Below are 14,031 nucleotides of genomic sequence, written 5' to 3'. Positions count from 1 at the left end.
CCCTGGTAACACAAATAACATAACTACATTCCTGGACTACACTTTTCACTGAAGGAATGCTTCAATTACTTACTGGTAATTGTATTATTCTGAGTCCTTATCTCACTTTAATTAATTACATTGTGAAGCATCAGAGCATCTCAGACACACAAATCAAATCCAAACTTCTAAACTTCCCCATAAAATCCTCTCTCCCTCACCACATCCTGTTTTAGTGTTTCAAGCCACATAATAGAGCTGAACGCAGTAACAGGGAGTGATGGATGGAATCTATTAATTCAAGTGTGATAAAGACTCAGAGTATTGAAATAACAGTTAAGCAATAGAAGTCTTACCTCTTCATACCTTTTACTTTAATTAATTAAAATGTGAAATTTGAAACAAAAGACCAGGATACCTGTTAATTACTACTCAAAACATGTTATGTGACTCTAGTTCTTTTCCTGTTTAGTCAATAGAAGAAAGAACTTTAGATTCAAAAGCATCCTGTACATCTACTTTCTGCATTATTATCTAATGCTTTACAAATGTAGAGGGAGGAACCAACTTGGGTGTCTTGCAAATTTCCAATAGTGAAGTACCCTACAGTACTGCTAACAAAGATGACATCCCTCTGGTTGACCTACCTTGTATTTGTAAGGGACCATGAAGCCTTCACTCTTTGAATACTTGGGTTATCAAAGAGCAAATCAATCTACTATGACTCTGAACTGTGGGTTATAATACCCTTTTAGCTCTTCCAAAGATAACAAAAAGAGAAGTGGGCCTCTAAGCTTCAAGACTGTTCAGTTAGATAGACACTAACCTCCCCTGGTGTCTTAGTGTCAGAATAAAAAACACAGAAGAATCATTTCCTGGTCACTATGGAAGGCTGAATTCACTTTAGGAGTAGAGGAGAATCCTGGTTGAAGAATGAGTGTTTCTTCAAAAACTCTAAAAATTGAGTGCCTACAAGACAGACAGCCCAGTTCCCCCACCCTCCTGGTAGAAGGTATTCTCATTAAAAAGAAAGTTTTCAAGGTTACTCTTGTAATCTCCTCTGATTATAAAGGCTCCGAAGGATGTTTTTTAAAAGCCTCAAGGACGACCAAAAGATTCAGTGAAGGGCAAAAAGACTAAATGGAAGGGCAAATATTATTGAATACTTAATCAATCTCAGAACTAAGCCCCACTCATCCGATAAGTTGTCCCAGGAAGCTCTAAATGCCTTTATGGCTGCTAACTGGATCTTTATAGTTGTAACCTTGAGGCCCAATGGAAACCTATCCTGCACAAAAGATAGGATCTGAACCAAATTTGTCCTCAGGCACCCACTCCCTTGTCAGAATGGCCCAGTGTCCAGGATATGAATTAAGGGTAGAAGACCTTCTGGAAGAGTGTATATAAATTGCCAACTGGTCTGAAAGGCCCTTAAGAGTAAGTGTGAATGGAGTCATCATTGAGAGCTGTGTGCAGACTTTGCACTATAAGTTTGCTTTCCTGTAATACAATACAGGAGTTTAATGGTTTGTCAGTCCATATTTCCAAAAGACTTCTTTGAACTTTGGCAGTGGGACCAGCATAGTCAATTTTAGGATTTTAGGGGTCATTATGAACAAGGCAGTAAACAAAACTGTGTTCATGCTGGCAGTCTTTCCATAGACCACCAGCCCCCTTGGGACCCCGCCGGCCGCATTACAAACATTCTCCTGGGCCCGCAGGCGGAAACATTGTTTCCGCCTGCCGGGACCCAGCAGAATGCAGGGCCGGGACATTGCCAACGCCTCCACATGGAGGCGTCGTCAATGCCTCAGTGCGGCGGGTGAAGCAGCACCCATCGCGCAGATCACTGCCCGTAAATCGGGCAGTGACCTGCGCGACGGGGCACTGCATGGGGCCCCAGGACTACCCATGCCAAGTGCATGGGCAGTGCAGGGGCCCTCACAGGGGCCCCAGAGCACCGTTTATGTTAGCCTGGGGGAACCCGCCAGGGAAAGGCTGGGGGAAACAGGGTACATTATCCGGTGGGCAGTGCTGCCATCGTCAGGCTGCCTGTCTGCAGTAGCCTGGCGGTGGCGGAGGGCCGCCACAGGTGGCCCTCCCTGTGTTTATTATATGGTGGTCTTTTCCATCGCCGCCGACATGATAGTCTGAACTGGTGGGTTCATAATGAGCCCCTTAGTGTGTGGTAACTTGTTTTTAGAACAACAGCAACAATTTTCAGCTTATCAACTTGGGTTGTATATCCACTGCTTTTCAGGGGCTATGAAGGCAAGTCTTCAGCTCTCATTTTCTTCTTCTTGTGCTTGTACCTCTCCTCGGTCAGATGCTCCATTTTCTTCCGCTACCAACCAATTTGATGTCCCTGTAGAGTAATCCTTATGCCTGCTTCCTGTTTCCAGAAATGTCTCAGTCTGGTGCAGTGGGTAACACTCAGCAGTCAATTAATCAATCAGTTTTTATAAAGCGCAACTACTCACCCGTGAGGTCTCAAGCTGCTGGTGGAGGGTTTGGGCCTCATTCGAAGAGCCAGGTCTTGAAGTTCTTCTTGAAGATGTTAAGTGATGGGCTGTCCCTGCATTGTGATCACAACCACTGACCCTTCCACGCTATATTGCAATAAGGCACTTGTATTTATCACAGTTGGCTCTTTCTTTATGTATTCAAGCTCCCATGCACAGCTCTAGTTGCAAAGGTATACGTCCTGCTTCATTAGACTGATATTTGCCTCCAGCCATTTGTGCACTATAAAGTTGTGAAAGAAGTTTTTTAAGTAAACATGGTACTGCACTTGCAATCTTGCCACTTCATGGGTGCCAAGAGCCACTGAACAAATGGAAACTTTCCGAACTCTAAATTAAGTATTTGTAAGGCCAGTGTTAATTAGAATGTGTTTGTAGCTTAATTATTAAAAACATTGATTTAGTAGTCTCTTAAACCCATTCACTTCCCAATCTGATATTATCTCTCTATATCTTTTAGACCTGGCATCCTTCATGTGGTTTCCCCGGACTTTTTCCCTGCTGACCTCCTGTTTTTCAGACTACCTTTTTTCTGGCTTTAGGATTCTGTGCACGTTACCACTGCTGACCAATGCTAAAGTGCAGGTGCTCTGTATTCTAAACATGGAAAAATGAACCTATCCACAATTGGCATATTTAAGTTACTGGTAAATCCTTAGTAAAGTGCACTGTATGGGCCCAGGGCCTCTAAATTAAATGCTGCTAGTCGGCCTGTAGCCCTGATTGAGCCACCCACTACAGTGGCCCTGTAAACATGTCTCAGGCCTGCCACTGCGGAGCTTGTGTGTGCAGTTTTAAACTACTGTTTCAACCTAGCAAGTGTGCACACTTGACAGGCCCAAATAATCCTTTTTATTACATATGTCACCCCTAAGGTAGGGTGCAGTGTATTTAAAAAGTTTGACATGTACTTTTTAGTTTAACATGACCAGGTAGTGAAAAACTCTTACATTTGTTTTTTCACTGCTGCAAGGCCTGTCTCTCCTATAGGTTAACATTGGGATTGCCTTCAAACATCTTTGAAGTGTAACTTCCAATTGTGAAAGTATAGAGATATGAGGTTTGGTGTCTTTGGACTCACAATTTAAAATCACAGCTTATGGTGAAGTCGGATTTTAAATTGTAAGTCTGAAAATGCCACTTTCTCTGAATACATGTCTGGAGTAGATTACAGATGGGCGTTGTGCATTCCCTCTATACCTCCACACACAAAGGGAGCTTGGGTGTGACATTTGCATCCTGATGGCCCATCATCAGGCTACTGGGTCTTCCTGGGCTAGATGGGGAGGGAGGATCTGATACACCTCAATAGGGCTCTGCCCCTTCTCACACAAAGGGCTGCACAAGCCCTGTAGAGTGTCTGGAGCCAAGAAAGAAAGGACAGGGACTTTGTGATCCTCAAAGGCCTCTTTGAAGTCACCCTCACTTCGAAGGCACATTTGGGTAGAGGTACAGGACCCCAAACCCAACCACGTCAGAACAGTACTGGAACCAAGGACATTCTGCCAGGAAGAAGAACTGTTGTGCTACCAGGAGGGACTTCCACTTTGTTACTTGCTTTGCTGTGTTGACCTGCTGCCTGCTGCTTCTGGCCTGGAGTGAGTGGCGCTGGACTTGCTCTCTGCATCCTTAAAACTAAGGTTCTCCAAGGTCTTGTTGTCTTGCTCCCTGTTCTCGAAGTCTCAGGGCCATCAAATAATTTGCTGAGTTTTCACTCCACTATTACCGAGGCCAGTTCTGTGAGAACCAGTGCCTTGTTGTGGGAGGACGGAGATCTGTGTGATTCCGAACATCGGTGCTGCCCGATTGCCAGCTGGGCTCAGCGGCCATGTGCTTTGCATCAGATGGACTCGCTCTATATTTGCCAAACGCAGCGAAGTCTGAGTGACAACAGCACAGCATCCTCAACCCCCACCTTCTGGCTCTGAGGTGTTCCCAGGGCAACAGTGTGACCTGCCTTCAACCCCGACATAAGGTCACCATATCTCCGCATGAGTATGGCTCAGCGTGGCCCCATTGTGGTCCTGAGGGAGGAGAGTACCGCTCCAAAGTCCCATAACAAGGCCATCACCAGTGCCAGCTCCTGTTCACCTCGCTTGGAGGAGGGTACTGTGAAATTAGGATCCATGTGGCCCTGGTTGCTGTTCTGCACTCCTGGTCGTAGGCAGCTGAAATTGTTAGGTGCAAAGGCCCGAGGGACCCTCTTAAGGATCTTTTCATGCTAGCACCTGTGGGGCCCCAGCTTTCAGACCCATCGCACCCGCACAGACTAACATTTCCCTGCAGGGATCTTACCCAGTGAATCCTGGTCCAGGGGGATCATAATTAATTTACACATGAGTGATATTTAAATACGCTTATCATTAGGAACTGTGTATTTACTGCATATAATCTAGCCCATACTCATAACCTAAGAAGCATTCATTGGATTTTTGCCACTTTGGTCTTGATAAATATTCTCTATTTTTTCTAAACTAGTGTGGAGTCTTTTCTGATGTGTTTTCACTGTGTTACTGTAACTGACATGTTGCACAAATAGTTTACAAATTGTCTCTTAAGTTGAGCCTGGCTGCTCTATGCCAAGCTACCAGAAGGTGAGTACAGGTTAATTTAGGGTTTGTATCTGACTTCTCACTAAGATTGTGGTCCCTACTTGGACAGGGTACACATCTCTGCCAAATAGTGAGGCAAATTCTAACAATGTGCATTTAAATAGTATGAATCTAAATGCAAAGTAACTGACCACTGTGCAAGTGTGGATATAAAAGGAGGAAGATAGGTATGGTGGGCATTGGAGGGGCAGGATAGGGTGGGTCACTAGGTGAGGTCCATCATGAGATAGCTACAGTTGGAAAAGATGTTGCTTCTAGAGGTGGGGCTTCATTTCCTTCCTTTCCAGATCTGGTGGATAGAGAGTTCCAGATCTCAGGTGCCTAGCATGAAAAAGATTGACATATTGGCCCTCATTATGACATTGGCGGTAAGTACCGCTTACCGCCATGTTGACTGCTGCCAACATACCGCCGCTGCAGTGGCTTCCCATATTATGACACACACACAGCAATCCGTCACTATACAGCCACACACACAAGTCCACCAGCCCAAAGGTCAGTTATAAACTGGCGGTAGCAAAACCCACACCGTTACGCCAACAGAACTATGCCCACAATCCACGAATCACTGCGGCAGACATTCAGTGGCGGTAAACCATTGGCGGTACATACCGCCGCACTCAAAATGCACATACACTAACAAAACAACACTACATTGGACAATTTGAATAACACACACCTGACACCCATACACACACCACACCCACACACCCACACCACTATAAAACATACACCCACATTACCCACAACCCTTTACGACTAAAAACAATTGGCACAAGAGAGATAGCAAGACCATAGACAAGACAACAGCCACACACCACCATCACCCATACACCAACCATGCACCTTACATCACACACCCCAACACATCACCCCACACACCTTCACCTACACCACTCACACTACACCCATGGCACCACAACAACACCCCAGGTTCTCAGAGGAGGAGCTAAGGGTCAACTCATCCAGGTAGAGACACCGCTATTCTGATCACAGGTGCAGCAGACATCCGTTGCAAGGAAGATGGAGCTATGGCGGAGAATCGTGTACAGGGTCAATGCCGTGGGACAGCACCCCAGAGCAAAGGATGACATTAGGAAGAGGTGGAACGACCTACAGGGGAAGGTGCATTCCACAGCAGCAAGACACCAACTAACTGTACAGAGGACTGGCAGTGGACCCCCATCTCCTCCCCCACAACTAACAACATAGGAGGATCAAGTCTTGGCAATGATGCATCCTGAGGGCCTGGCAGGAGTAGGAGGAGGACTGGACTCTGGTAAGTCAAAACTCTATTACTATTCCCCCCCCACCTGCATGCCATCACCTACCCCCACCCTCACTCCCATCACTCCACCACCTCACACACACCCCACCATCACAACCCACCCCTCCCAATACCAAACCCTGCATGTAACACCAGTGCACAGACCCCCATCCCAGACCTGCATGGACAGCCATCACTAAAGTATGCACACTAGAGAGAATCACCTAGCCCACCAAATAGCTACTCACACAAGGCAAAGCTGCCACAGCAATAACAACCATAGAGGGCAACACAACCATGCACAAGATGTCACATGCAGAAACAATAACACTAAATTTACATCCCCACAGGTCCCCCACCCAACGTCACCGGAGAGGGGGTGCCAGCAACATCCAGTCCCCACAGAAGAGGCCCACAGTGATGACAGAAGCTCCGCACGCCTGGATCTAGATGATCAACCTGGCCCATCAGGGACCTGCGGACAGTCGGTTACCCACACACAGTCTCATACCACCACAGAGCTTCCCCCCTCAGGAAACACCACCACAGTACCCACCCAGCGGGCCCATACCTTTATCCCCAGGACACATCAATCAGCAGTGTGTCCACAACTACAGGGACCCCAGGCAACCCCAAAAACACAGGACGATCAGGGACCTGGGGTCAGTGGAAGTGGGCACACAGTTCAGGGGACAGAGGCACAGGACAACAGGGAAGCTGGGAGGTCTGCTGTGCGACAGGGGAGGACAGGTCCAGGGAACCTACTCTCCAGGAGGCACTCACCAAGATCCTGGGAGCATACCACCATTCCCAGGACACGATGGGCCAGATACTGGACAAGTTGCCGGAGACCCAGCGGCTGCAGGAGGGACAGTACCTGGGGATCAGGGAGGACTTGAAGGACATAAACACCACCCTGGCCACCATTGCAGGGGTGCTGGCAGACATGGCCAACACCATGCGAGAGGCAGTGATACACCAGCGGGCCCCTGACACTAGCCAAACCACTGAGTAGCCTTCCACCTCTGCTAGTGGACAGGAGTCCCCACCACAGGACCAACAGGCCACCAGCACCCCTCCCCCTGCAGAAGGAGAACCTCCCCGTAAACGGTCCTTGCGATCCAGGCAGAAGCCAGAGACTATTGCCAAGACCCCCGCCAGGAAATAAGACTCTCCTGATTGTCACCCTTGTGTCCCACTCAGTCACCCTGTCCACCTTGAACTGCCATTGCTCCACTTCCTATGACCCCTTGGACAATGCCCCTCTGATCAACATAAACTGGACTCTATCCTGGACATTCCTCCACCATCACCCCAGCCCATTGCACATCCCCCTCTACTTATTGGCACTTAAATAAAGACCATTTGAATAAATACAAGAATGGAGTCTGTCAAATGATTGAACTATGTAATCGTTTAACAAGCTTTAAACACTGCAATACAACTGTACAGTAATGTATACATAGGAATGACCTGTAGTTGGCTGCAGTCAACACACCAGGGGCGATAGTGGGGCACAAATATCAGAAAATAGAGATGCCAAAGGATACAGTAAGTGGGAAAATCAGCTTGCCAGTGACAATGTCAATCACAAAACTGTCAATGAAAAGTTACAGTGTCTTACCTGTGTGTCATTGGAAGTATTGTCGTATTATTGCACTTCTGTTGCCCTCATCCTCATCCTCTGCCTCCTCTTCTTCACTGTCCACAGGGTCCACTGCTGCCACACGGCCATCTCCAGCCTTATCCTTCTGCAGAAAAGGCACCTGGTGACGTAAGGCAAGGTTGTGTAGCATACAGCATGCCACGATGCTCTGGCAGACCTTCTTGGGTGAGTAGTACAGGGATCCACATGTTAGATGGAGGCAACGAAACCTGGCCTTCAGGAGGCCGAATGTCCTCTCTATGATTCTTCTTGTTCCCCCATATGCATCATTGTAATGTTCCTCTGCCCTTGTACTGGGATTCCTCACAGGGGTCAGTAGCCATAACAGGTTGGGGTAACTAGAGTCACCTGAAAATATCGAGGGACAACTGTTAGCCATACACTAACCCTTAGAGCCCACACCACACCCATACACCAACACCAACTGGGTGGGAACCAGGGCTCACCTATTAGCCACACCCAGTGCCTCTGGAGTTGAGCCATCACATATGGGATGCTGCTATTTCTCAGGATAAAGGCATCATGCACAGACCCAGGATACTTTGCATTGACATGGTAGATGTACTGGTCTGCCAGGCACACTATCTGCACATTCATTGTGCAAAAGCTCTTTCGATTTCTGAACCCCTGTTCATTTCTCCGGGGATGGGGGGACAAATGCAATATGTGTACCATCAATAGCCCCAATGATGTTGGGTATATGTCCCATTGCATAGAAATCAGCTTTTACTGTGGCCAAATCCTCCACCTGGGGGAAAACGATGTAGCTGCACATTTGTTTAATCATCCCCCCACCACTGCTAGCCCCGACACCAGCACCGCCACTGCCACCACTGACCAGCCGTCACCGCCGGCAAGGGGCCTGTACCAGCAGGCAGGAAGGACAGGAGGCTTGGTGCTGGGACTCATTCAGAGCCACCACCACCAACCATGGTGGTTCAGCTGTCCGAGGCTGCAAGGGAGGGGCTGGAGCCTCCCCCCACCACTGCCAGCACCGCCACCAGCACCACTGCCAGCAGCAGCAGCCCCAGTGGGCAGACGTCCGAGGCTGCAGGGGATGGGCTGGAGCCTCCCCCCACCACTGCCAGCACTGCCGCCAGCACCACCACCAGCACCACTGCCAGCAGCAGCAGCCCCAGTGGGCAGCCGTCCGAGGCTGCAGGTGATGGGCTGGAGCCTCCCCCCACCACTGCCAGCACCGCCACCAACACCACTGCCAGCAGCACCAGTGGCAGCTGTCCGAGGCTGCAGGGGATAGGCTGGAGCCTCCCCCCACCACTGCCAGCACCGCCAGCAGCACCGCCAGCAGTAGCAGCCCCAGTGGCAGCCGTCCCAGGCTGCAGGGGATTTGCTGGAGCTTCCCTCCACCACTGCCAGCCCGAACACCAGCACCGCCACTGCCACCACTGAGCAGCCGTCACCGCCGGTGGACAGTGTGTAGTCCTGCATCCATGGGCTGTTGTGCGTCCTTGCCCCTGCAAATCCTGTGGGTCTGACACCCAGGTGAGAGATTGTGCCCTTGCACTCCCAAAGATCTGCATCACAGGGCACAATGCCCCCTCCAGAACCAGTGGAAGAAGCAATCCACTCACCCCATCCTTCCCAGGATGAAGCACACTGGGCTCAATGGCCCCTCCAGGACCAGTGGAAAAAGCCATGCACTCACCCCATCCTTCCCAGGATGAAGCACACTGGGCACAATGCTCCCTCCAGAACCAGTGGAAGAAGCCATCCACTCACCCCATCCTTCCCAGGATGAAGCACACTGGGCACAATGCCCCCTCCAGAACCAGTGGAAGAAGCCATCCACTTGAGAGACTGTGGCCTTGCACTCCCCAGAACCAAGCAGTGGGCAAACCACGTACTTGAGAGACTGTGGTCTTGCACTCCCCAGGACCAAGCAGTGGGAAACCACCCCCTTGAGAGACTGTGGCATTGCACTTCCCAGGACCAAGCAGTGGGTAAACCACCCACTTGAGAGACAGCGCAGAGGGCATGTAGCCCCCTCCAGGACCAGTGGTGTTGTACCATCTTCCGGCTGAGGTGCCCCCCCCCATTCCCCACCCCCCCTGAGGTGCCTGTGTATTTTCGACCTGATGCCCCTGCAGTGTTCTCTCCGTGTTGTTGCAGGAGTGAAGTGGGGCCTTGGCCTATGTGTTGTGGCCCTGTGGCCCACGGACGTTGAGGACTGGGCAGTGTCCCTCCATTCGTAAATATGTATGTACGTTTGTATTTTGATGCACTTATTCATGTTATTTTATCGTATTACACTCTCTTTCTTCAAATCATTTTGTCTTTGCATTATTCCTGAGGGGTACGGGGGAATATGTAATGTTAGTGCATCTGGTTGTGTGTGTGTGGTGTTGGGGGTGGGGGTGTTGCGTGTGTGTATCACTCTCTTTTTCCTCCCCCCTCCCTTGTGTGCTAGGCATCAGTACTCACTGTGGTCGTCTTCGCCGACATTGCTGTTCATAATGCAGCAGAAGGTAGACGAGCATTTGAAATATGTGCAGCTCGGGCTCCATGGCATCGTGGATGTTCCCTGAGTCACCACAGGTGAGTTCTTTGACTTCTGAGCTCTGTTTCTGCCATGCTTTTGATGTCGTTGGTACCGCCCCGGAAAAGGTGGCAGATAGGCCGGAGGTAATAGTGTGAACTGTACATTGTCTTCTGCCTGGTTGTTGGCGGTTACCGCCGTGGTGCTTGTTGATTTCGCCATGGCTGTTGGTGTGTTAAAGTGGCTGTCTGTCTGAGCAGTTTCCGCTGTGGTCATAATTCCATTTTGGTTACCGACGGCCTGTTGGCGGTATTACCAACGCTTTATCACCGACCGCTACGGTTCCAATGAGGGCAATTGTCTTTTCATCCAAACCACAGGACTTTTCTTCAATAAATAATTTTTAGCCCACCAGAGATCTTGTTCTTGCTTGCCCGATGTGGTGGAGTGGTCGAGTTTAGTGTTATGAGAGTAAACTGGATTTGTAATAGGGGGAATCGAATTCTTTTAAAAAGGTTTCACATACTCCAAATCACAGCAACCCGCCATATTCTTGATGCAAGCACAGGGCATCCTGATACTCTTGCCCCTGCAAACTTCCAAAGGCTAGAAATCAGAGAAAGTTTCTAATACTAAACTCTAAATATGGTACTTAGAAATCATCATGTATGAGTATCTAAAAACGTCAGAAAATAAATTCACTAGCATTCCCCATAAGCCACCTGTGCTCAAGACTGCAACAACCAAGCATAAAGTATTGTGCACATATGGTGCATTCTCTGTGAAAAGTTCCACTGTCTCGAATACCCTTTTATAGAAAGATATGAATACATGGATGCACCAGGAAACATCCCCCTTGAGATAATGCAATCAAAAGGCTTAGTTGATTGCCCCTCGGCTCAAGTCACCCCCTATAACAAACCAATTTGCTACCCCTATCCTCCTCTCAGCTGCATCAAGTACTGAGGTTTTGGTAAAAGAGTGTGTTAGAAATGACTAAAAATAGAAGCTACTTATTGTTGCATGCCCGAACCATTCAGAATGTTCCCAGAGTTATGATGTGGCTGTGTTTCCAGAATCTACTTTTCTTAATTCAGTGAATGTTCAGAATACTCGATGCCAATCAATATGAAAATGCACCATATCATGGAGCCTGTGGAGTGGGGATGGCTTTTGTTCACCACCCATTCTAGACACTTCTGCATCTTCTTTCATTTTCCTTCTCCTTCTCTTCGCCCATATGAAATAGACATACTGTTTCTTGCATGAAGCATTATGACTTTCTGCCTCTGCCATAACAGCATCTGCTCACATGGCTTATGCACCGATCAGAAGAAAGGGAAGAAGTTCTTCATTTCATAATTAATTTTGCATTGAGGAACCTTCCTCTTTCGAACTAGGAAGGTGTAAGTCAAAACCTGGTTGAGGTACTGCTTTTGATTGTCACTGGTTTCTCTTCACCCTGGAAAAAATAAGATCCAGTCAGCAGCACATTTTCCCAGTCCATTGTCTTCTCACTTACTGACACGATGTTTCAGCCTTTATAGAGGCCTTTTTCAAGACAGCTCCCTTCCAGTCACCTGCCCATCACTTGCATTGGGCCTGTCACTGAAGGCCTGCCTCTTTCCCCGAGGAAAATTATTACTGATGGTGGAAATACTATTGGGCTTTCCCTTAGACCTCCCCCGCCACCCTTACCTGGCATCTTACTTGTTGGTGAGGAAGGAGACACGTTGGTGTCTCCTGATGAGCTAAACCAATGGGCTTGAGGAATCCAGATATAATGAACTTGGGTGAGTGATTCACCACACGGATTAAACTGATTTCTTGCTAATAGCTCCAATCCTAAAAGACTGTCTACACAAGTTGGATAGTTTCCTTTCCTGCCATGGTTGTATGGCCTGATGTAAAGACTTGAGGGCCATGCTGTGTCTTACCAACCAACTCTCTAATCTTCCAAATCACACCGCCTTCACATCCAACAAAGTCTGCCTCCCCGTGGATCTCTTTAACTCAACTGGGTTGGAGTCCACATTTGACAACAGTGTGTGTATACAGAACAGGGTGTATATTCCCACTCTACATGCTGTGTCACAAGACCCTTTTTAGAGCACTAAAAGACAGCCATTTTTACTGGAAGCACAGACCTTATAGCTTTAAACAGTAAAAGCTACCATTCGGGTATCTGTGTGTCCTTTGACAGGAGGGAAGTGCAATCTGAACTTAAATATGCACAAGATAATCACTATATAGGATACGCCTGAAATGGTCAAAGACCAGAATGCCCCATTATCGGTGAAACCGCATAATGATGTGTGTTTCTCTTTGACAATTGATCTGACTGGTGAATATGAAGAGAGACATTATGAACAGTGACAGTGTTCTGCAAACCAGTGACACAATACGGAGTAAGAAATTAACATTAGCCCAAACGGCCAGCATAGTATTCAACCAAAGAATAAAGAAAAATATATCATGAAGTAAGAGTTTGTATTTCTATGTCACAACGCAAATCATTGTGGATGCTTCAAAATTATGGTGCTTGTAAAAAATAACTTTTGTCGCCCCCTACAACTGGATAAGAAGCATCGCAATCATTTTATTTTTCTGAAATGATTGAAGTTCTGAAATAAGGTTACATTGTGCTGCACAACAGTCACAGCACCAAATTGTTCAAGCTTTCAATAAGTCAAAAGTTTGATTTCAGCCTTTTTAACTGCTGCTCTCATACTATTGGGTTGTTTACTGTAAGAATGTGTGGGTTATTCGTGTATTAAGTATTAAGTCCACAACTTTCTGTCTACTGGAAACCAAGAACTCAATTGTAGCACCTGACTGTCTTAGAGTAGCGAGGTCTACTCAAGGGAGGTGGTGTGGGCTATTACCACAGCCACAAGCCTGCAACAAACAACACCCAACACCCAATAAATCATTGTCCAGGCAGTGCTTTTAATTATGGAAATGAAAATGGGAACGCCCCCTTTGCATACATTATGCCTGGCGCAGGCCTAATGTAGTGCAAAGAGTTACAAAGTGGTGCAATGCATGCATTGCGCCATTTTGTAAATATGGCACAGGGAAAAGGCCACCTTTGTGTCGCCTTGGCATAAAAAAATGACACTAAGGTGGCACTAAAGTGGAGCTAGGCCCTCTTAAATCAGGGCCAATATTATTTAAAATAACCAACATTTTATTAAACTTCAAACCAAATGAGTGAGGGTGTGTGTGTGTGTGTATGTTTTTGTCTGCGTGTGGATGTAAAAATCCCAGGTACAATTCAACAGACACCTCACCCTACTCAATTGAAAGCACCAGAATGTAGGCACCTCTGCCCAGTAAGAGAACGGCACATCATCACTCCACAACATTTTGGGAATTTCCAAGTTAGTACAATCAAGTAATCTATTCAAAGCATAAGCAGAGCCCCTGACTGCCACAGCTGCCTGGCTCCTTCCCGCCAAAACTTCAAAGGGCAGTCCCTCCTGTGA

This window comes from Pleurodeles waltl, chromosome 3_1, assembly GCF_031143425.1.
Source record: "Pleurodeles waltl isolate 20211129_DDA chromosome 3_1, aPleWal1.hap1.20221129, whole genome shotgun sequence".
In the NCBI taxonomy this organism is placed as follows: Eukaryota; Metazoa; Chordata; class Amphibia; order Caudata; family Salamandridae; genus Pleurodeles; species Pleurodeles waltl.
This window is presented reverse-complemented; position numbering follows the sequence as displayed.